Source organism: Natator depressus, chromosome 3 (assembly GCF_965152275.1).
Source record: "Natator depressus isolate rNatDep1 chromosome 3, rNatDep2.hap1, whole genome shotgun sequence".
NCBI classification, from domain to species: domain Eukaryota; kingdom Metazoa; phylum Chordata; order Testudines; family Cheloniidae; genus Natator; species Natator depressus.
The window spans coordinates 171,343,861-171,366,569 of NC_134236.1; the positions used below are offsets into that span (position 1 = coordinate 171,343,861).

Consider the following 22,709-nt stretch of genomic DNA (forward strand, 5'->3'; position numbering starts at 1 on the left):
AGGTATGTTTAGACATAGTACTTGAAAAGATGGGAGTTGCCTTACCAGGTGGGGGGTCAGTCTAACGAGACAATTCAGTTAACAGTAGAATACCAAAGGAGGAAAAATCACTTTTGTAGTGGTAATGAGGGTGGCCCATTTCAAACAGTTCACAAGAAGGTGTGAGTAACAGTAGGGGGAAATTAGTATGGTTAAATTAGGTTTTGTAATGACCCATCCACTCCCAGTCTTTATTCAGGCCTAATTTGATGGTGTCCAGTTTGCAAATTAATTCCAGTTCTGCAGTTTCACATTGAAGTCTGTTTTTGAAGTTTTTTTGTTGAAGAGTGGCCACTTTTAAGTCTATTATTGGGTGACCAGGGAGGTTGAAGTGTTCTCCTACTGGTTTTTGAATGTTATAATTCCTGATGTCAGATTTGTGTCCATTTATTCTCTTGCGTAGAGACTGTCCGGTTTGGCCAATGTACATGGCAGGTGGGCATTGCTGGCACATGATGGCATATATCACATTGGAAGATGTTCAGGTGAATGAGCCCTGATGGTGTGGCTGATGTGGTTAGGTCCTATGATGGTGTCCCTTGAATAGATATGCGGACAGAGTTGGCACCGGGAGTTGTTGCAGGGTCATCTTTCGTCATTAAATAGTTACTGGCTGTCATCCGTATCTTTCCAGGTAATGGTCTGTTCAGCAAGGAGGGACTTCTGGCTGAAAAGTCACTTGTTTCTGTCAGAGCTTGTGCCTAAGATCTGAAAAAAAAAAGTAAACGTGATGCAGATGTAGAGCTTTTTTCTCTTTTACCAGATTTTTCCTAAAGAGAGCAACCTGTCTGGCTAGCCTAAATAAACATCCCTGACAGCAGCCACACGTGCATAATATATGCTCCCAGAGCTTTGGATGGACACAATTTTAGACAGCAAAATAAATACATAAACACACACAGAAGATGTGAGATCAGTGTTTACAAAGAGCTCCTTTTCTTTTCAACCTGTGATTTGAAACCCGCTGGAGCATCCTTCTGTGGTGCGTGCTCAAGAACTCTGCCAGTCCATTGTATTTGGGAGCTAAGGCTTGAGGAACTACCAACTTGTACTGTCATGGCTGAAGCTTCCAAAGCTCCAAAAGTGGTCATAAAAGACTAAATCTTCAAGGGACTTAATCCAAGATAGCAGCTGCAAGAAACATTTTAATGGACATGCATGATCATCCTTGCAAGTTCTCACAGGATCTGGGAATCTGCCTTGGAGGGAGAATGAAAAGGATTTAAAGTGTTTTATTAGTGTATAGATTCTATGAGTTTGACTTTTCCCCCATTGTTGCAGTGGATGCAGCCTTGGATTCAAGCAGTGTTTGCATCAATAACTTCCCTGGGGGTCCTACTGGAAAAAGGCAGCCATGATGTGTGGTCAGGGCACCTTAGGAGACCTGCTGGTGGAATCAATGCATCCCCTGGGTGTACTGGCTAAAGCCCTGTCCCAGCCTGCAGTGCCTGCTTCAGGAGACTGCTCAGCAGCTGCAGTTGCCCTGGCAGAGCAAGCATTGTGGGCTCCTTGCACTGCTGTACTCCTTGCTCTGCCCCTGTGCCCCCCCCCCCGCCCACTGCTCTGAGTTACAGCAGCAGAAGCCATCATTACCCCAGGGGAGTGAATCCTGCCCCACCCCTTTCAGTATACATGTATCTTTTTAGTTCTTCTTAGGGATGCCGTACATCTCTGGTGAAATTATGTCTGCCCTATCTCTGCTCCCTGGAGTATTACAATCCTGTCCAGGAGTAGTGGTGGTGACATCCAACCACATCAAAGGTCCTGTTCACTAAATTAATGAATTCCTGCTGAGTTTCCCAATTGTGGAGACAGAGCAGAGAGCAGACAGTAGCTGGTAACAACTGTGTTGGTCAGATAAATCTCAGAGCTACTCTACTTTTCCATTCCAGCACCATCTACAATAGTTTTCCGTCACCGCTGACCCCTTTCTGTCACAGCAGATAGCTGGGATTTACCTTCGGCACCTCTCCAGAGCAATGCACTCAGATTTTTCAATGCTAACCAGCAGGCTTTCCTCAGATTCCAGCTTTAAATCCCCATTGCACATTTTATAGGATTCCCCCCCTCCCCACACACAAATCAAGAGATACAAGCACAAAAGCACTTCACAGTAACAAATCATCAGCTAAATTTATTTAATACCCAGACGTGAGCAGCATATAGTACATTTTAAAGGATAACTTCTGATTGCACTAAAGAGTCTTTAAAGATTGGGGGTTTTTTCCCTCAAGAACTGCACTGCAGCCCCTTAGATTTCACATTGTGTGGTGTGTAATTTTCTTTCTATCTTTGAATGAAATGTAGATTTTGGTTAGCAGCTGGCCACGCTGACAGATACTTTATTTCACCTTTACCATGTTCTCCTTCCAATTCCTTCCATAACTTGGACAAGATAGAAACATTAAAAGGAAGAGTTGGACAAGCACAAAAAGAGAGGGATGAGCACATTATCATACAACTTTTTTCAAACAGTTCTTTAGATTTTTGACATAGCAAGTCATGTACAATGGAGGGCACAGATTTGATTGTGGGCACTATACTAGCTTAAGCCTATAGAATTGCTTTACAGTGTCCAGGTGTGACATGCCCCGTGGTACAACCTGAACCGTGGAATTGCTGTGCCCCCTTAACTCTCTAGCTCAGGGTAACTCTCTAACTCACACTGCTCTGCTATGACAAGCAGCCCCTTCAGGCTTTGCTCTCACACAGCCATTAGCACATGAAGGCACACCCTATGTTACCTGAAGGCTCTCACAGCCACTCATGAACTGTATACAGAAAGAGACGAGCAAATTCCCCCAGCCCCAGCCTTGCACCCCAGAAATATCTGTCTTACACTGCTCAAGACTCCCTTTGTGACAGATTTCTGTTACCAATCTGCCTGAGGCATCAGGTGATCAGGTTGAGGCCACAGGTTTGTTAGGGGAGGAGATGAAGGAGTACACCAAGGGTCTAAGTTTTAAAGCATTATTAATAAAATAATAAAATAACAGTGGTGAGTGCCGGGAACGCCCCCATGTCACTTAGAGAAAGAAAGAAAGCGCTAGTGCCCCAGCCCTAACCCACTTTTATACTCACACATGCATGACCCGAGGCTGGCCAAGCCCAGGTGTAACATCAAAAAAAGAGGGGGTGGGGAAGTGTGGACGAGAGTTCTGTCTTGTGCACAAGCTGTCCAGGGCCCAGTGTTGATTCATAGATATTAAGGTCAGAAGGGACCATTATGATCATCTAGTCTGACCTGCACAACGCAGGCCACAGAATCCCACCCACCCACTCCTGCGAAAAACCTCTCACCTATGTCTGAGCTATTGAAGTCCTCAAATCATGGTTTAAAGACTTCAAGGTGCAGAGAATCCTCCAGCAAGTGACCCGTGACCCATGCTACAGAGGAAGGCGAAAAACCCCAGGACCTCTTCCAATCTGCCCTGGAGGAAAATTCCTTCCCCACCCCAAATATGGTGATCAGCTAAACCCTGAGCATATGAGCAAGATTCACCAGCCAGATACCCAGGAAAGAATTCTCTGTAGTAACTCAGATCCCATCTCCTCTAACATCCCATCACAGGCCATTGGGCCTATTTACCATGAAAATTTAAAGATCAATTAATTGCCAAAATCATGTTATCCCATCATACCACCTCCTCCATAAACTTATCGAGTCTAATCTTGAAGCCAGATAGGTCTTTTGCCCCCACTGCTTCCCTTGAAAGGCTATTCCAAAACTTCACTCCTCTGATGGTTGGAAACCTTCATCTAATTTCAAGTTGATCTCCAACTTGCTTCAGCTCTTAGGAGGGTTTTAAGTCTTGGGTTCTTTTGGGGGCATTTTGTTAAGGGACCTCTGTTCCCCGTGCTCTTTGTACCAGTTCAAACTGGCCTTCTGTGGCTTCCACAGCTTTCCCAAAACACACCGGCTTTAGGGACGCGAGACTTTGTTTTCTCCCTCACTGGCCTTTGCCATCTTACTAGTTTTTGCAATTTTTGCAGTCCTGTTTAGCTGAATCCTCCTTTCTCACGGCTGGTCAGGATGGAATTCAGGCCCCCGTCTTTCTTGGCAGGCAGCCGAGAGTTGGATGTGTGCTGTGGCCTTGGGCTGGAGTTAGCATCTTATCTTCGGACCTAGCTGGAGTGTCAAGTTAACCTGTTCCTTTCTCCCTTCCTCCCCCTTCAGCCTCTCGCAACCTGCAAAGGAATCTTCCACTCCACACTCACACTTTTAACCCTTCCCAAAATGCCTTGCAATGCCTGCAACAGCGTTAGCAACATACAATGCTGATCTGCCTCCCCAGGAGACCCCCTGAGGGAGGGGCCATTGTGGTGTAACACCTTGATCTGAGTAAGCTCATGAATTAGTTCGTCAGACCACCAAAGGGTATGAATAGCCACAGCCCTTGTAACCTGAGTAGATTCCCCAAATTTCAATCAAAAACTCACTGGCTTAGATAAAACTTTAGAAGTTTATTAACTAAAGAAAGACAGATTTTAAATGATTTTAAGTGGTATAATCATAGATGTTCAGAATTGGTTACAAAAGGAAATAAAAGATTAAAAACCACAAGCTATTTCCTAAACTTTATCGGGTTAAGTCAAATTTGAAGCAATAAGGTTTCTTTTACCCAAAAACCTACAGTTGTCTGTGCTAACTAGAAAGCTGTTCCAGTTAGGACCACTCCCCCCAGTTCAAATGTTTCTTTTTCTTCCAAACGTTTTTTGTTGCCTTCAGTGTAGGTAGGGGAGGAGTGGTGATGTCATTTTCTCTTATTTATACTCTTCTCCAGGTGCTGGAATGATCCTTGCTGTGTCATGGGTGTTAGGCAGCCCCAAGGTGTATGTGCTGGAGCAACTGTCTTTCATGTGAATTGTAAATCTCTTGTTTACAACTCCCCTGCTGGTGAATGGCTGGTGATGGTCACTTAACACCTGGCTGGGTGTTAGTCACCCATTTGTTGCCACTGAAGAGCTAGTCTGTGGGAGTTTTCCAGACTCATAACATGTTTCAGTAACAAATATATAGGAAAAACTCATACCTTCATATACAATGATGATACATACATTTCAAGACAGTAATGGTCAACAGATTATGACTTTTCCAATGATACCTCACAAGGCATGCTTTGCACAAGATTTATTGTAGCTTTGCAAAAGTGGTGACCATAGTAGTGTAGACTGTCACAGCATGACTGTAAAACAAATGTGTGTTACTGTGAGAAGATGAAGTATCCGCCTGAAAAAGGTTAAGGGATCCAGGCTTTTCACAGGGCTGGGTGGGATATATAAGTAAGAGGAAGCTTGGCCCAAGCAGCAATGGGAAGCAATTCTCCTTTCCCTTGGTTGGCAAGGGAAAAGACTCTTAGGGACTGTAGCCAGTGTTGGTCAGTTGAGTTGCTTTATTTTGTGTTTTGACAAACAAAAAATTGTGCCCTAAGGCAAAGCCTTTATAAGTTGTGTGCGGTGTTTGCTTCCTTTCCCAGGTTGATGAAAGAGCCCAGCCACTTATAGTTATGTTCCTGCAAGCAGAATTAGAAAAGTTGGGAAGATAATATTCAAGTAAACACACTGACCAGAGTGTTCAAACTTGAATGACTAAAGTTACACAGCCCAGGCTGGGATTTTCAAAGGATCCTAAGAGGGTTAGGCACCTTGCTTCCTTTGAAAATCTCTACCTAAATCCATATTTAGTCAAGTCATTAATAGAGGCCTGATTTTCATATGTGCTGAGTATTTGCCGCTTCCACTGACTTCTGCTCACTTTAAGCACCCAAATTTGACAATGCTGGCCACTATACGTATCAACTCTATTCACAGCAAATGTATAAAGCCTGATTTTCCACTTCTCTGCACCTTGAATAGTTATTTAGCTTTGCAAAAATTGGTAGCATTTTACAATCACTCTAGTTTGGGATAGCTATAAATGATTACATAAGGTGCAAAACAGTAACAAAGAAACATGCACTCAGATTCTAGACTCCTTGCAATTAGGCTTTTGGCCCGCTAACGTCATTTTCACAAAAGATTTCAACATTAATTACCTTCCCACTGTACATAAACTTCTATCTGAAGATGAGGAGAAATGCTTTTTTATAGAATTCATCTGCATTCAGTCAAACCACCACAGATCTTTTCCACATTGAGCAATTGGAGCTGCTGGGTGCTAAGCACTTTAGAAAATCTGCCCCTGGGCGTTTGTAATGCATAATCCCAGAAAATGTCTTTCATATATTCTCCTGTTTTAAAGAAGCCCCACCTACTCCAGGGTTGCCAGGTCCTGTCAAGAGCATGAATTCCAGAACAAAAATATAAAAAGGCAGATAAAGATTGACACCGCCTATTGCAAACTTCTCTACCATATCCTTAGTGTGTAATAATGGAATATCATCTTGCTTCTTGTACTTTTATCTTCTGATGTGACTATCCTCCTGACTATTGCCAATGTGTTCTAAAAATGTGGTGTCCTTGTATAGGTTCTGTATCTGTAAGGTCCCTGCTGTCCTATTGAGTGGTCTCTTCAGAACCCTTTTCAACTAGTGCTGGGATTGTCTGAGACAGCAGCTTGTTTTAGCAGCGGTCAGCTTTCTCTTGTTTCTTACTGAGATCCTTTTCTGGGTTGTTTGCCTATTATTGCTTCTGTAAAGCTCAAATTGTGGCTATGTTTATCAAACTGGGCTCCCTTTTCTACAACTGTATCATGTCAGTCTCTTCTCTCTTTAAAGTGAGTTTTGGTAACTGCTAAGAACCACTTCCCCTGGCAGTATGGTTCTTCTCTTTCGGGTTGTCTGCTATTGTGTACTAGTGGAGTGATTTTTCCTTCCTCCTGGTCTTTCTGATGTTGCCAGACAGGCAACTCAGAGTTCCTGCCCCACACTGCACCATCATCTTAGCTACTAGACAATGCCTTGGTGTTTCTCACTTAGGACTTGTCTTCACTACTGGGGTAAGTCGACCTAATTATGCGTAGCTGGAGTCAAAATAGCTTAGGTCGACTTACGCCCATGTCTTTACTGTGCTGAGTTGATAGGAAACACTCTTCAGTCAACTTCCCAACTCTTCTTGGAGAGCTGGAGTACTGGGTTGATTGGCAAGCTCTCTGCCGTTGATTTAGTGGGTCTTCACTAGACCTGCTAAATCAACCCCACGATCTCCCCGTAGTGAAGACCAGCCCTTAGGCATAGAATTGTCTTCACAAAGCAGTTTATGTTATAACAGGTATCTTAGTTCCAGGGTTCTCAACTTAGAGGTTAGGAAAAGGCTCCAGGGGATCGTGACCATCCATCCTCTCCTTCCCTTTCTTACACTTTTGTTCAGAAAATGTTTCTTTCTAGTCCTTGTTACGTAGATAACCTCAAAAACATGAACTGAGTGTAAACAGAGGTAGTGATGCCGGCCTGAATCTGCAGACAGCCTGAATCAATCGCTCTGAGGCAGAAGCTCTCAACTTGGGGTCACTATCCACAGGAAGGTCACAAACGGGTGTCAGAGGGTCATAACCATCCTGCCCTTCCCATATTACTAGGTGGGAGGGGTCTCCTTAGTCTTTTCCAAGTTACAGTCCAGATTTTCTGCTTCACCAAGTTCTGGTTGGCAAAGCAGAGCTGGAGATGGGCTCTGGTTATGGCTGTCTGATTCTTGGCCCAGCCCTGTCAGTTGTTAGAATAGCCTGAATGCTGCTATAGCTTGTGCCAAATGGCAATGCTCCGAAGGGACCGAAGCCACCTAAGCTGGAGCACAGTTCCTACCCGCTCTCCCCCAAGACAGGCACTAGAGCAGAGGAGAACAGGGATGTCCCTCATCAAATAGCCCTCCCTCTGTCTATGGGCATGTCTACACAGCAGAGGCTGTGCATGGGCTGCCTACCTGAGCTATCTTCAATCCAGCAGGCGTGGGTAACCATGGCACTGAAGACAGCATATCATGAGCTTCACTGCAGGCAGAACAAGCCTGGCAGGGGCCCTAGTACGTACCTGGCTGGCGAGTCCACTCTGAAGCCTGCACTGTGTTGTGTTCACTGCTGTTGTTACCTGGGCTGGCTGGATTCAAGCTAGCTCCCCAAGCTGTATGTACACACAGGCTATGAGACTAGTCAGTTCATGCTAGATGTGGTAGTTCAGCCCCCTGTCCTGCTTCTCTAGAGCGGGCCAACAAATATGAGAGGAATTCGCTGCGCTGCAGTCTGTCCCAGCGGCTGTGCCTTGGCTGGCATGTGTTCTCAGAGAGCATTCACTCTGTGCATTGTACATTGTTATCTGTATGCCAGAGGGTGGGGTTTCACCTGAAGTGCTGGAATGTCATTTTGCAAGACAGCTCACGCTGACGGTGCCAAGTAAGGGGCTATGGCCTGTGACCACCACATAATCCATATCTGACAATGCAAGTCTGTGTGTCTGGGCTCCTCCTTCCAACTGCTCTGACCATTCCTCAGCCACGCATGATAACCTGAGACAGAAGGTTCAAGGCAAGTCTACAGACTCTTTCTGTTCTGTAGACCACACTGCACAAAGCCTATCATCCTCTCACTCACACTGGTGGAAAGCAGGAATTCCACTGAAGTCAATGGAGTTACACTAGGTTAAAACCAGTGAACATGAGAGAAGAGCCATGTCCTACCAATTAACAACAGCACCTTACTGATTCTGTAGCACCGTGTGAAACAGTGTAGACATGATCTGACAAATAGGACCTGGGAGACATTCTCAGTGACTCAGAACACATGTGGGCATTAGCAGAGCAGACATACTACAACCCCAAGAAGATGCCTCCCCTTCCCCACTAATAAGACATGAAAGGAAGGGGGAGCTGATCGTACCCAATTTTGGTTGGAGTGGTTTTTTTTGGGACCCCCCCTCTCCTTTCCCAGTGAGGGCTTTTCCCCCCATGGTGATGGTACCAAGTATATAGGGAGACATTTTCTCCAGACTTACATTACCTGTGGGGGCCAGTGAGTGGGTCCTCGGAGGGTGCCTACTGTACTTGCACCAGGTCTGGTAGATGATGTCTCCACAGATCTTCTGAAAACACTGGGATGCCTCGCCCTGCGATGGTGCGCCTTTCAGCTATTCAGTGTTACAGGGTGACGATAGTGCCACATCCACACTCCCTGCTTGAACCACTCTTCGCAACCTGTTCTCTGTGCTCCTCGGCCAGAGCTGAGAATCTGGCCCAGTCTGTATGGCAGTACTGCAGTGCTATAGCCTGTCATGTGTCTCATGCTCTGAATTTATTTCTTGGTGACAAATAATAAATGGTGTTTACAGTGACGCTTCAGCACTGTGAACTAGGAACATTTTTTAAATTCCAAAAATGGAGCAGAATCCATTAATAAAAAACTTCATTTTGCAACAGAGCACCCTGCGTAGTTTCCCTGGAAACCTTTTTTTTTTCTGTAGCAGAAAGTGCTTATTTTACAATTAAATTATATGTGGGAGTTAAATTTTTGATTCAACATCTCAGTAAAGCATGAAGAATTCCCTACCAATAGCCCACAGTGTTAATAAGAAGCAAAAGGGTACACCATGCACCTATAGTACTGCATGGAATAGTGTGTACAGAGGGCAGTTTGCATCAGGCTAAGTCCAGGGATGTGCTCAGTTCCTGTGAAGCAGTTGCCCTTCCCAAGGATGAAGGAATGCTCAAAAACTGACTTCTATGAGACTTACAGCTGCTTGGCAGGGGCTCAGCAGCTCTCAGTGTTTGGCTCAGGCTGACAGTCCAATTCGAACCAACTAAGTTGGTTCCTTAATGGTCAATTGAAAGGAGGGGATGTGATGAATGCGGTGTTTTTCAATTAGCTAGGTAACAGGCAGTGGCTCCCAGTATCTCCTGATTCTAAATACTGAGAGCCACTGTGGGGGAAGGAGAAGCAGGAGAAAGCGTGTGGTTGGGGGGGAGTGGAGGGGGAACTGAGCAATGGAAAGGAGCCATGTCTGGAGGGATTCTATGGATGTGATGGTGAATTGGTGCAGATGGAGAGGGGGAATCTGAAACCAAGGTAGAAAGGGAACCAGACAGTAGGAGGGAGCAAGTGGAAGATCGCTGGCTTTGGGGCAGAAGCAGGAGGGAGATGAGTGCTGAGGTTGCGGGGGGTGACAGGAGTCTGGTGAAGTGAGAAGGCATGCTTTGGAGCATGTGACAATTACAGGCAGCTGCTGTTGGCTGAGCAGAGCCTGCTGGATCTGCTGAAGCCTGGTGATAGATGTACAGATATAGCACCAGAGGTGTGTGTGTTTGTGCATCTGTTGAGGACTGGGTTCAAGGAGAAGTAGCTGCTGGGGGGGTCAATCAGGCAAGTGTCTGGTATTTATCCTTAACAACGGGAGGCTCTGGTCATTGCAGAGCTCAGTTCATTGTTGGGACTCTGATGTTAGGGATGTCTCTTCCTTTTTCTGAACCAGTTCAAACATCCCTAATTACAGTGAAGCCATGAAGGGATCTCAGATTCAAACTCTCATACGGTTTTCTTTATAGCTACCCAAACCAACATTATTGAGTTCCTACCAGCAGGTATATTCCTGCTTCTTAAAGAGGCAGAGAAAAATATGAATATCTTCATACTAAATCCTGTAACTTCAGGTTCGATACCATGTATTACATCTGATAGGAATTCTTTAATCACTCCAGTAACTTTTGCTCAGAGAACGTGCTTGCTGGGTATGACCCCTGTGTAGTGGTCCCAGTATTGCCAATCCCAAATCTTCAAAAAGCATAAATCAACCTCCCCCAATTTCATGAAATTGACTTAAAAATAATGCGAATTCATAATACATCTGGGTTCTTTTCCTTTGCCTTCTGAGCATTCAGGGTTCACCCTGGTCATGTTTTCCAGCTTTTATCTGCTATGAGGGTTTCATGGGCCAGATCCTTCACCATCCACCTGCCTGTTTTGTGCTAATCAAAAGGGGCAAAGGGGCCAGAATGCAGTCCCAAAGGGGTAATGGAAGATTGTCCCCAACGAGGAGAAATGTCAGGAGGGGTTAAGCTCTGCTCTACTTGGTGTTGTCACCCCTGGTGTGGAAGGCAGTCTGGGAGTAAGAGGGAAGTTTTCGTAATTTACATAGGGCACCAAAAATTTCGTAATTTACATAGGGCACCAACCCCCTCCCCACCCCCCCACCTCGCCAGTCAATCCTAGAAGCGTTGGAGCAGAAAGATGGCTCAGAGCCATCTTTTTCCCTCTCCACCTTCAGGTCCTGTGCCAACCATGGCTCAGCCTCACCCAGGCATCTGGCCATATATTTGTTCTTTCTTTGTGCATGGTTTTCCTAACTCTAAAATAAAAGTCACCTGGACTAAAAGATACCTCTCTTTGTGCATGTGAACTCTAATCTGGGTCTGACGGCAGGATACATGGCTGTTTCCAGTGCAAAGCTTCATAGTGTTTCTAACAAACCTTTGTCCAAATGAGAGCAGACAGCAAGCGTCTCAAATTTCTATAATTACAGAACCATAAATAGGTTGTATTTTATGTTAGATATTTTGTATTGCTGACATGCATGGAAATATAGGATTATTAGTTATATAATACTCTGTTAGCAATATACCAGGCTAAAACCTAGTCCTGAAGGAATCCCTACACCCAGGGAATCCCCAGCTGTCCTATTAAAGCTGATTTCTGACCCATTTCTCCCTTAAGTACACTGAGTGGAAGCTCTGACCGTCATGAGGACCTGGGCCTAGACATGTATATGAATAAATATAATATCAGGTAGGATACAAAAATAGTATGAGGGAAATAGATACACCTGCTGCAGGACATAAGCCAGCCTCTAAATGCCTGGAGTTAAGAAAAACGTAAGAAAAAGCTGATTTCGTAATTCTCCTCTTTAGGTTTTCTTCAACCTTTCTCTGAAGCCTCTGATGCTGGTGCCTGTCAAAGCCAAGACACTGAAGTAGATGGATCACTGGTCTGATCTGGTATGGCAGTGTCTGTGTTCCTATGAAGGATTGTCACAAATGATTGGTTAGGTACATTTAGAGCTGGTTGGAAATTTCTGAATGGAACGTTTTTCTGTCAGAAAATGCCAATTTAACGAATCTGAAATGTTCTGTGGGAATGTGTTGGTTTTGTCAAATCTTCTGATGGAAGCAGGCAGGGTTTCCTAGGGAAACTGGACGAGTTTCCTGACAGCTTGCCCAGTAGCTTACTGGCAGGCTGCCAGGCTCCCTGCCACAGAGCGGGAGCTCTCAAGGTTGCCAGGTCTCCAGACAACTCGGGGAGCCTCATCAATTTTGTTTCAAAAATTCAAAACAAAATTTTGGAATTCCCGTTTCACAGGAAATTTCAGCGCAGAACGATTTTTATTAAAAATTTCAAACTTTCCTGTGGAATTCCAGGTTTTTACCAGCCCTGGCTACATTGCAGCTCTGTAGATAACATGTAGGGAGGGAACTGACTATAAATATCAGTTTCTGGTTCCAGAGAGACTCAGGAGACGGACACCAAAACTAATGAAAAGCAGATGGACTGCCTACTCAGGTGAAGCATCAAGATAATTTCACACAGCTGTAATCAAAAACCTTGGTGTGAAACTGTCTCATTCCTCCAGCAGGTAAGAGAGAGAGAGATTCTTTCTTTAGGTTACTTTTTCTAGCCATCCCATAAAGTCTATAGCAAGGATATAATTCTCTATTAAAATCTATGGGGCAGTTCTTCTTCGAGTGATAAGCGGAGCACCCATAGGGACACACATTTTGAAGAGCCTCAGTTACTGCACAGGGTGAGTAACCTTCTCTTCTAAAGATAACCTGTAGAGGGATTATAATTTTCTATTCTATTGTATAGCACTCTCATATGAGGGTGACAAGAAAGAAAAGTGAAACTAATAGGTCTATTTTTATCGTCTAAACTGAATAAAGTGCAAGAACCTCCCCCCCTCCCCAGGCATAAAAACAAAAACAAAAAACAGTAACAACCCAGCACAAATAGTGAAAAGTACATTCTTGCAGTTTTAATACATCTCAGTCGCCAGCAGGCATGATCCCCACACTTAATACTAAAGTTGGACAGAGGCCATTTTGTAAAATAGTCAAAGAATTTTATTCTTGAACCTGGCATAATTTGCCACTTTCTTAAATGAACGGAAAGGAAAAATGCTAAGGAGACCACACACTGCTTTAAATGTATGTGCTGCACTGAACTGAAACATACGCCTTTGAGAACAGGCTTTCCTAGACACAGAGACATTAGGATCATCCTCCTTCTTAGTCTTCTGTAAACTTTCTCTGCTGTATTTCAGCACTTTTTTAATAAAACATTATGCTGGCTATGTTTGACAGGTATAAATTGAACAAGTTCCTCCAAGCATAGTAAAAATTAAAGCACTAAGCCATGGGAGCAATTTATCTTTCATACTGTGAAATAACAAAGGAAATACCTTCCTGTGAAACGTGTTCAGTGCAACCTCTTCGAATTCAGCGGCAAGCAGTGGCTAGTCACCTGGGACTTTAAACCTATGTTTTACAGATATTAGAGTCACAGAAGCCACTCATTCAAAACAACAAATAAAAACCTAATCTTAGATGGCAGTAGATGTCCCTTACTTGAATTCCCCATGCACTGATGGTGAATGGATGCAGTTTCCATACATAACTCACTGGAGTTTGTCATTAGGTACAGAGTCTGTTTGATTAAAGGGTCACACAGTATGCTTAGTGGGTAAGGATTTGTGGGGTTTGTCTGAATAACCTTGGCCCCCTTGTTTGTTTCATATAGGGTGGAGGGTGCATAATTTCTAGCCTCTTTTCTAATTGTGGGTTCCTCTTCTTTAAATGATAGCATCTATTGCATTTTACATACAGCAAACAGTTTTTAACCCATTCCCTCCTGATATTAATTAGAAATGAGTTCTGAATCCAACATTTCAATGCCAGAATCCAAGGAAAAGAGACTCCTCAGGAAAAAGCTTCCATTGTCTGGATCATTGAAATCAAGGCGCTTTTCACATGGCCTCTCTATGGGAAGATTCTGTTCCCTCTCCTGGCAATTCCCCAGAAAGGTATTATAATATTCCGTTCAGCTGAATACAGAGAGGGTCTGAGGAGGCAGGAAAAAAATCTCAGGGAAATTTGTGGCCTCAAAAGGACTGCATGGCCATTATCTATTATGGATGTCTTTGAAAATTGCCTTTTAATAGAAACAAGACTGGAAAGCTACTCAGTTGGTGCTGACAGACTTACCGCTGGATGGGAAGAGAGAAGTTCACAATGAGATTCTTGCTGATAAAGATAAAATTGCAAGATAGAGCCATCTCTTAATAATTCATTTTAATTTAAACATCTCCCAAGAAAGAACATTATTCTTCCCATTTGCATTATTGTTGTCTCCCTAAATCTGCAACAGATGTTATTGTGCAGCTGCTGAGAACTTCCATGTCCAGAATGTGATTGCAGGCTTTGTTTTATTTTCCCAGCCTTTTGGGGTGGGGTGGGGCTGGAACCCCAGTGAATATCTCCACTGAGCTGCTGAGACAGAAGGGTAACCCACAGAATGAGATCACTGCATCACAATCTCATTTGAAGGGTGAGTGGCTATGTGACTGTATGTGTGTAAGATTAACCCCAAACCTGACTGGTGACTGCACCAAAGAGAGAGAGAGGGGAAAGGAGGGGTGGGATATGAGCTTGAAACCAGCTCCCTTTACACTACAGTGATTTTTCAATAAAGTATTGGCTGGTTAGTCAAACAGGGACAATTGGGCAAGGAGAATTTCCAGAGACTGGGCTTTTCCAAAGTATTTCCCAAGGTATCTGCTAGGGTCCTTCACTGCAGGTGGCATCAAAAATTCTAGTCGTGGTTGGCCAACACTTTAAAAGCCCTCTGGCTGCTCCCCCACAGACTGTCTGCCCATCTACAGCTCCCTCATGGCGCTGCTGTCACCAGCCTGCCTCCTTCAGAGTGTTGCGGTGCTGTGCACGGTAGCATCCCCTGTGGAAACAGGCTGCAGTAGTTCTCTCCACCTGGCTCTCAGCTCTGTGTTCCTCAGAGAGACCTGAGCAGCACAGAATCAGTAGCTCGGTTCCCAAGCCCCAAAAGAATCTTGTCCCCAGTGGGACAAGTCATGGCCCAAGGGGGAGACATTGAGAAGAGGAAGTGTGGAAGAAGGGAGAGAAAAGAAGACAGAAACTGCAAGAGAAAAGGAATGGGGTAGCCCAAGCAGACGGCTGATAGCTCTGATGAATCCCAGAGCTCCCAGGAATCCATCCAATTAGCCTTTAGGAAAAAATCTCCATTTTATTTTTTATTGGCTAGGCCTGTGGCTTGAGCAGGAAAGGAAATTAAAAAATAAGCGTTATTGGTTAGTCGAGGGAAGGCAAGAGAGAAAATATGAGGAGAGGGAAAACAGAGCAACTGGAAATAGATAAGCTCTGGGGGAGAATGAAAAGAGTATGGAAAGCAGATGAGAAGAAAGAAAATATGAAAGATGGAAGGACAGAGAATTTGAGGGCCAGAAGGAAAGCAGTTGGAGAACACAGGGGATAGGTGACAGTGTTAGGACAAACCATGTGCCTTTTCCCCAGACTTCTCTCAAATCAAACAGGAATGAAACAAAATCTTACTTGGAGTTCTTTGAGGCTGGGAATATCCCAGGCCTCTTTGATGCGTATGCTTTTCAGTGGTGTCATTGATCTATCAGCCTTGCAACGTTTTACTTCCCTGGAAAAAAGTCATGGGTTTTATAATGGGCAAGTAAAATGCCGTTTGGTGGGTGAGTGGATTGTGTGTCTGGACTTCATGACAATTTTGCACGCTCATGTTGGTATGTGGTGCATTAGAACAGTGAGATTACTCACAGGTAGCAAAGAGGTAACTGGGTTATGCGAGATGTCTCCAATGAGTATCAGTAAAGTTATGCACTATCATGAATTGTGTTTCTGCCATATTTGAGAGATGTTTGTAGGCCAAAGGGATTTTGAATTTTACCATAGAGATTTGACAAGGTACAGCTCATCTCTGTCTAAACAATATGTTCCACCACTGTGAAATTCTGAGATTAAAAATAGAGATTAAAATGTATTTTTAAGAAAATCCTTTCTGTGCCTTATACCCAGAATAGCAACAGCTGTGTGGCCCTATAGCCATGCTCTATGAACAAATTCCAACTGGAAATTAGATGAAGTTTCTAACCATCATAGAATCATAGACTCATAGAAGATTAGGGTTGGAGGAGACCTCAGGACATCATCTAGTCCAACCCCCTGCTCAAAGCAGGACCAACCCTAACTAAATCATCCCACCCAGGGCTTTGTCAAGCCTGACCTTAAAAACCTCTAAGGATGGAGATTCCACCACCTCCTTAGGTAACCCATTCCAGTGCTTCACCACCCTGCTAGTGAAATAGTTTTTCCTAATATCCAACCTAGACCTCCCCCACTGCAACTTGAGACCACTGCTCCTTGTTCTGTCATCCGCCACCACTGAGAACAGCCTAGCTCCATCCTCTTTGGAACACCCCTTCAGGTAGTTGAAGACTGCTGTCAAATCCCCCCTCACTCTTCTCTTCTGCAGACTAAATAAGCCCATTTCCCTCAGTCTCTCCTCGGAAGCCATGTGCCCCAGCCCCCTAATAATTTTCATTGCCCTCCGCTGGACTCTCGCCAATTTGTCCACATCCTTTCTGTAATAGGGGCCCCAAATTGGACACAGTACTCCAGATGTGGCCTCACCATGCTGAATAGAGGGGCATAATCGCTTCCCCCGATCTGATGGCAATGCAGCAGGGGGGTGAGATTCTAGAACAGCCTCCCAATAGTTTAATTAGTGTAACCCCTTTGGGGTTTAGAGAGCATGGCCCCTTTAAATCTTTTACCTAAGGGGGAGGGGGAGCAGTGGGAGAAAGGCGGGAAACTCGGGAGTGTGGAGCTGGAGCTTCGGGGAGAGGAGGGTGGCAGCCCGCAGGCCCCGACAAAGTGAAGCAGCAGAGAACCTGCCTGAAGCCTGAGAAGGACAGGGCTGCTGATAGAGGACACAAGCCAGGAGGAGCACTGTGCCAGGGGGGAGGAATTGCCCGACAAGGACAGGCCGGAGCTGGACCCAGTATGATGGCTGCCCAGAGCTGCATGGGGCTGTGAGTACTGGGGCTTGTGACTCTGCACTGGGAATAAAGAGGGAGTCTGCTAGCTAGTTGAGTGGGGAGGCGGTCGCTCTGTGTGGCTTTACAGAGAGCGGCAGAAGAGGGCTTGTTGGGGAAAGTGAAGGCGACCAGCAGCACCCAAGACTCACCACTGGACTGGAACTTTGCTCAGGACTCCTGAACTCTGTGTGCAGACACATTCCTCGGTGTCTGCCCTTTCAGACTGTGCTACCACTGGGCCTGTGGGGCCTTGGTTTGGATGCAACCCTGTTCTACTGCCCCCCTATACTTCCCCTTGATGTTTTTCTCCTCTCATCCCTCTGTAAATAAATATCTCCCTTTGTTATATCCATTGTACTTCTCCTGTGAGGGTGTGTGTTCACTCAGGGGGGCTTGGAACAGGTGCCCCTGGGGTCGAAGGGATTTTTCCTGCTTTCTTGCGCGCACCTTCTCTTGGCCAGAGCTGCCTGCAGAGCAGACTCCATCTTGGTCACAAGGGTGCTAAAGTGACATTAGTCTTAAGAGAAATTTGGACAAATTTATGAGTGTGATTGTATAATGGGGTTGCTTGTGATGGTGGGGAACAGGACTCAAGAGACTCCAGGCTTACTTCCAGTTTAGGTCTTATGTTCTAAAAGCTCATGCTTCAGGATTTCAGCCATCTGCAAGAGTCAGGAAGGGATTTTCCCCCAGCCAGTGTATTCTGGGGTTGCTTTTTTTTTTTCCTCTCCATCTTCTGAAGCATCAGAGATGGCCATGGCTGGAGATGGGACATGGGGCAGGGTGGGCCAGGGCTCTGAGGTGGCACTTACGCATTCTCTCTCTCAGATGGTTGGTTGGCTGTTCTTGCTCATGTGGTCAGGGTCTAACTGATCATCATGTGTGGGGTAGGAAAAGACTTTCCCCAGGTCAGCGTGGCAGTGACCTGGGGGAGGGTCTCGCCTTCTTCTGCAGTGTGTGGGTGTAGGTCACTTGCCAGGATTACCTGAGTATATCTCACTTAATCGTTTCCTTGCCATTGTGGAAGCCATGGGTGCTGGTGCACCTCGGTCCCTCCTATTCTCTGCATGTGGCACATAATAGTCTAGTCTCCCTTAGGCTGTAATACTTTGGTCTCGATGATCTGGTGGTCCCTTCTGGCCTTGAACTCTATGACTCAATGTTTGCCTGAAGTTCTGCCTGGCCTGGCAGATAGTTTTGTGATCCAGGGTCAGTGAGAGCGAGTCCGGGCTGAAGCTGTAATGATGCTTTTATTAACTTGAACAATTTAAAATGGACTTCACTGTAAAACTGAGACCTGGCAAGGAATTAGTCTGTGCAGCTTCTCCTATTTTGAACAAACAAATAAAAGAAACTTCCAAGATACAATCAGGTACTCTGCATGCACCATAATTTTTTTCCACAACAGCTTTATAATGCATGTTTAGCACCCAAGTGTAGGTCCTAATTTTGATCTCAGAAAGGCATTGGCCAATGCTGCATATTTTCCAAAATGGTCCATTTCCACGCAAATGGCTTCTTTTTCCTAAGGCAATTTTTCTTATTTCAGATACACAGATTCTATCATAGAAATTTCACTGTGCTGGTAAAAGGTGAGAGAACGGCAACTCTCATTTAGACCATAAGCAGCACAAACAAGTTACTGTAGTAGAGCAAAATTATCTCATAAACTGGTGTTTGCCACAAAAAAACATAGACCGTAGATCTGGTTCAGAGGCTGTACAGCCAATAACTCCATGGCTCCTACTTTGATGCCTGTTTTCAGCTCAGATTCTGCCTAGCAAACAATGAGCCAGATCTTCAGCAGGTATAAGTCAACATAGTTCTATCAACTTCAGTGGGGCTATGATGATTTACACCATCTGAGGGTCTTGCCCCAAAACTTAAGGACCGGAGTTTTACAGGAATGTAGTGTGTGTCCTGTGTTCACATAACCATTGGGGCGAAAAGTGGGAGTTCTTTACAAAGGAACGTTCCAAGGTAAAAGGAACCAGATCCTTAGCTAGTGCAAATCAATGTAGCTTTCTTGACTTCAGTGGAGCTACACTGACTGACATCAGCTGAGGACCCACCCAAGAAGTCAACAGTTCTGTTAAGAAACTACAGCTGCACCACAGAATTCATGAGCCTGATCCAGAGCTGTAGAATGTCAGAGGGTGGGATTACTCTCTCACAAGATAGTAATTTGACAATTTCCTTTATTATATTGTTTTAAAAATCTGACTGATTCAAGGGGTAAAATCAACAATAAAACTGATGTGTATACCTGAAATTATAGATTAAAGATCAAAGATCGCAGGGCTGTTAGAAACTGCTTCCATGGTAGGTGAATAAGATTTACTGTACATCTTTAACAAGAGATCACCCTTCACAAAAATTTGGTTTTATGTTTGTAATACAGAATATTGTGAAGACTGTATTATGCCAGGTTTTCTAAGGGTTAAGACACATCCTGTAGCATAACCCACCATGACACATACACCAGAGATTTAGAAAGCCTGTCCATCATCCTTCTTCAAGATAACAGCTTTGATGGGCAAATACATACTTACACAATACCTATTATAGAACGCAGACATCTCAGACTCCACTCTTCTTCTTATCAAACTGGACATATCCCGGAGGAGGTAAGAATGAGATAAAAGGGGCCTGCATCCTGTGGAAAAACACTTGGGGCTTTATCCTGTTTTGTGCAAAGATGTACAATGAAATATCTTTATCTCTGAAGGAGAGAAAAGATTACTGCTGCTCGCTGAGGCTTTTAGACAGCTAAAATTCACTATGTATCACTCAAGTGTCACTTTGTTTACTGGGATTCATGGCCTCATAAAAGGAGATAACATGATGAAATATTTTGCAAATCTCAGATCATTAAATGTGTTCCCAAGAGGCATGGGGTTGCTCACTGGTTCTAGTTACTCTTAATATTAGTTATTTTGTTTTAAATATTTTACAGATGACAGTATGAACTATTCACAAGACCAGTCTTTGGCAGACGGAATTTATTATCAGAGCAGCATTGTGCAGTGTTATTTGCCCTTCATCAAGTGAATATGTTGATGTGCTTATCTGTGTTTTGGTGGGAAGTGTGCTACCACAAGATGGGAGTGTTTGGTCAGGCATAGCCTTCTTCATGGCAATGATTAAATTGCTGTCTCGGAATACAACTGTTCTGCACCACAAAGACTAATGTATGTTGGCAGAGAATTAGATGGCAAAGCCTGCCTAGCTCTTGCCTGTACAATGCCAGGCCTCGTCCAGGCTTTCACAAGCACTCAAATCACAGAATGTTTTTTAAAAAATCAGCACCAAAACAAAATCTCTTTTTTATAGCAACGTAAATTAAATCTAAGCAGGGGCCAGCAGATTCACTTCCCTTCTTGCCCAAGGTGAAACTCCTTGGCTCAGATAAGACACTTTTGTTCTCAAAGGCTTTGAGAGTGGGCTGGAGATGGGAAAACTGCTGCTGTACTTTATTATTGATGTTGACTATTGGCTCAGCCGTGAAATCCTTAATTGGGCTAAGTTCCCATTGAAGACAGCAGGTTCCTCTCTCTCTCTCCAGGCATTTATATAAAGCTGGTCGCTATGGCATCTGAGCCCTTTGTTGTTCTCATAACACTGTTCATCTTTTCTAAGTGCCAGGTATTAAAGGACACTGGATTTCTAAGAAACCTAATGGCTGAGTACCTGACTCTAGACAGCCTTAAACTCTTATAGAGAATTAGTTCAAACAAATGTTTTTAGGTCTAATGTGAGGCAAATTGATGTTTTAATTCACACTTGGACTGTGGTCTGGTTGGATCAGCTTGCAGCAGCTGACTCAAGCAGCATTTTTCCCTGGTTGCTGCATCTGGTACTTCAGAATCTAAACTTTTTATTTAATAAAAATAAGTCTCCAGCCCTTACAAAGGTTTACAAAGAAAACCTTACAAATGTGAACTGGATGTAAGTGATGCCTGCCAGAGTCTGTAGGTAGCATGAAACAATAGCTCAGAGAGATGTACGTTGCCTCAGTTTATCTCAATGTAACGTTGACTCTGAAGCCTAGTGATGGTAATTTAAGTGTCAGATGTGTTAACTCTTTCACTGCTCATCAAAACAGGCAAGAAAGAAGAGGGGCGATCATTTATGACAGTCTGCACAATCTGCAGTGAATGGCATCCTCCTTGATGTCACAAGTGAGCAAAGCTTCAGGGAAGATTAAACTGGGGGGAGGTGATTTCCCCAGTCTGACTGCTGCACATACTTTAGGGTGTGTTGAATATCCATATGGAGAAGAATAATAACAAAGCATCATTTCACCATGTTCAAGAACAAAGCCTAGGGGTGGGGGGAGAGAGGAAAATCCCTCCATTTTCAGAAAGACCTCCGATCAAATTGCAGCTCCAGGAATGGAGAGGGCAGTGCAGCCAAGACTGCTATGAACTCCCTGACAGACCCTGCCTGCAGTTGACCCAGCTCCTTTGCAAATATGACCTCTACCCAAAGGTGGGGGCAATTAAGCAATGTGAGAGGCAGCGTGGTTTCGTGGATTAAACAGGACTGAGAACAAGGGACTCCTATCTTCTAACACTGGCTCTGACACATGTTCTGTCTGTGGCCTTGGTCAAGCTGTTTGAACTTTCTGCCTTAGTTTTCCCAGGTGTACTTACCTACTTCAAAAAGTGTTGTGACAACTGATTAAATAATGTTTTTTAAGGGCTATCATTAATGCTAGAATACACACTGGGCCATCCCACCAATGCTGCCTGGATTATTGGGACAATTGTAGATCAAATCAAAACATTTTTAAAAATGACATGGACAATTTTGAAATCACCTTTGCTCTGTTGGATTTTTAGTTTTCTTTGAAAATATTGATTTGTTTTTATTTCATAGGAATCATTTTCTAAAATGATTTTGTAAAAACCTATTAAATACGTTTTAAATAGATCTCAACCAGTCACAAAAATGATGAATCAATAGTTACATAGCAGCAAAATAAAAAAAAAAGGAGGACAGGGTTTTCCTTTTTTCCTACTACACCAGCCCCAGGAAAGGAGCACCAAAGGTGGGCCTGCCTAGAGAGGCCTCACTGAAGCAGCCAATCAGAGCCCAGCAGGCTCAGATAAAAGGTTCTGCAGGACCTTAGCAGGTCAGATCCAGGCTGGGACTAGAGGAGTGAAGGAGGGTGCTCCTCTCTGGTCAAAGGAGCCTGACAATTAGCCAGAAGTTATTGCCTGCTGGACTTACATGGCTGGGTATGCCGAGAGAGAAGAACGTGAGGCTGTTGACTCTGAGATAGGGCTGGAGGGAAGTGGCACAGGGAAGCATTATGATAAATTGTATGTGGCTGCTGCATGTAGAGCCTCTGGGTTGGAACTTGGAGTATTGGCTGGGCCCTGGTTCCTCTACTGACTCCAAGTAAAGTGGCATAAACCCCATATAGGGGACAGGACTGAGTTGGGAGCCCAAACAGAAGACTGTATTTGAAGGAGCCAGAGGTAGGACTGAAGGCCCTAGTGAGGGCAAATAGACTGTTTATCAGATGGTTTAATTATTGGAAGTCTTTTTATTATTATTTCTGTGCTAAATGAAATTTCAGTGCAATCAATACAATTT

At 44.3% G+C, this 22,709-nt stretch overlaps 1 long non-coding RNA gene across 1 annotated transcript in view; it reads right to left on the reverse strand.

Annotated features, from left to right (window-relative positions):
* Window positions 1-667: 667 nt before the first annotated feature.
* The window catches only part of LOC141985334 (uncharacterized), a 120,855-nt gene continuing 98,813 nt past the window's right edge, over window positions 668-22,709 (reverse strand). Inside the window, exon 3 of the long non-coding RNA XR_012638909.1 lies at window positions 668-747. This is a non-coding gene — a long non-coding RNA (uncharacterized LOC141985334). The remainder of the gene's footprint in view (window positions 748-22,709) is intronic.